This window comes from Tachyglossus aculeatus, chromosome X4 (assembly GCF_015852505.1).
Source record: "Tachyglossus aculeatus isolate mTacAcu1 chromosome X4, mTacAcu1.pri, whole genome shotgun sequence".
Lineage (NCBI taxonomy): Eukaryota > Metazoa > Chordata > Mammalia > Monotremata > Tachyglossidae > Tachyglossus > Tachyglossus aculeatus.
Window position 1 is genome coordinate 10,083,479 of NC_052098.1, and position 2,181 is coordinate 10,085,659.

The following is a 2,181-nucleotide window of genomic DNA, read 5'->3' on the forward strand; positions in this document are numbered from 1 at the left end:
GCTCTGCACACAGTAAGCGCTCAATAAATACAATTGATGATGATGATGATGAACATAGTAAGTGCTTAACAAGTACCCTGATCATTATTATATTCATTATTATCCATTGGGTAGATACGATCCCTGATCTCAAGGAGCTTACAAACTAACTGGGATAGACTCACTGTGTGCAGAGCATTGAACTAAGTGCTTTAATTCAGTAGGTTATATCCAATGTGATCAAGCAATCAATGTTATTTATTGAACGCATACTGTGTGCAGAGCACTGTACTAATGGCAAAGTGGATAGAGCACGGGCCTTGGAGTCCGAAGGTCATGGGTTCTAATCCCAGCTCTGCCATTTGTCTTCTGTGTGACCTTGGGCAAGTTGCTTCACTTCTCTGTGCTTCAGTTACCTCATCTGTCAAATGGGGATTAAGACTGTGGGTGCCATGTGGGACAGGGACTATGTCCAACCCGATTTGCTTGTGTCCATCCCAGCGCTTGGTACAGTGCCTGGCACATAGTAAGCACTTAACCAATATCATTACTATCATTATTATTATTACTACCAGTGTTGGTAGGCACATTCCCTGCTCACAAGGAGCTTATTGGTAGATGCAGGTATATATCTGCTTGAATAGTAATGTCTTCCTTTCCTAATAGGTAGATAGGTTCCCAAACTGTTGAATTCCAGTTTTAACCCCAGCTGTGAGCTTCAGGGTGAAAAAGGAAGGAGAGGGGAGTAAAAATAATAGTTTAGAAAATTAAATGAACTGTGGCATTTGCTATTGTCTTACTGTTTGCCAAGTACTGGACTAAGTGTTGGGGTAAATACAATGCAATCAGGTTGAGCTCATAATCTAAGTAGGAGGGAGACCAGGTACTGAATCCCCATTTTACAGATGAAAGAACTGAGAACTTATGTGACTTATCCAAGGTCACAGAGCTGGCAACTGGTGGAGCCAGGTCCTCTGACTCCCAGGACCATGCTCTTTTATTAAGTCATGCTGTTCCTGGAAATAGGCAGAAGAATGGAGAGGGGGGTAAGGCACCCAACTGATGTTATTAAGTGGCAAGAACTCCTGCCATGTTCCCCTCTGCACTTCTAACCTGGTTGACGCCTTCATGCAGTTGACTGTTGACATTCTGCATTTGCGACCTGCCTGGTCGCAAAGTTTATAATGGGATTCAACTCATATGTGAGGATGAAAGAGGGAAAAAGACAGACAAATCCCAATTTTCAGAACACTTTTCCCCAGAAACCAGTTTCCATGGCTACTGTAATGTTATTTTTCTATTCTCTGCTCCTGCTGAAAAAAATAATGATAATACTATTATTAATGTAATGTTTAATGTTAATAAGGAGAGTATTTCTTAAGCCCTTACTATGTGCCAAGCACTACACTATGCTACACGCTGGGGTAGATGCAAGATAATCAGGTCAGACACAGCCCCTGTCTCATAAGGGGCTCACATTGTAAATAGGAGGGAAAACAGATGATCTCCACTTTAAAGATGTCTATGTCTAGAGTTGATGCAACTGCACCAACAGAATTTGAAACTTTTAAAAGAAGATCAGCAAGCGTTACTTAGTTCTTACCTTTCAGAAGCACCTCCCCACTTTCTCCCTCCTCTCTTCTCTTTCCTTCTCTCGCTCTCTCTCTCCCTCTCGATTTCTCTCCCCCTGCCCCTCCTGCCCTCAAGGAAATGAGGTTAATAACATTCTGTTTTTCTAGAAAATCCAATTAACTCAAAAAAGGTTTGGTACCAACACATATTCCCCTCTCGGGGTCGCACCTGGAGAGTTTCCAGCACTCTACCAGCCTCGACTACAGGAGGGAGAGTCAAGCAGAGGCATACCCATTCCATTCTTAGCTTGGGCAGTGGCTAGCGAGTGGAAGGTAATCTGCTACAAGTCAAAACTCAATTGTGCTGGGCAGCAGAGGCATGGGAGAGTCAAAGGCGGAGACTCAAGTTTACCGCACGGGAGGAGGCAATGGTAAACCACTTCCATATTTTTAGCAAGAAAACTCCATGGATATACTACCAGAAACATAGTAAATGCTTAACAAATATTACTATTATCATTATTGTACCTGAATCGATACCCTTGCACCTTTCCCCAGTGCCCTGCATATTGTAAGCACTTACTCAATGTCATAAATGTTAATTGACCTAAGCAAAACATTCTCGTTTCTT

The 2,181-nt window shown here is 42.5% G+C and overlaps 1 non-coding gene across 1 annotated transcript; it reads left to right on the forward strand.

Moving 5' to 3' along the window:
• Nucleotides 1-1,761: 1,761 nt before the first annotated feature.
• On the forward strand, nt 1,762-1,899 carry LOC119948603. Its single transcript, XR_005456988.1, has one exon. It is a non-coding gene; the product is annotated as a small nucleolar RNA SNORA7 (small nucleolar RNA).
• The last annotated feature ends 282 nt before the right edge of the window (nt 1,900-2,181 follow it).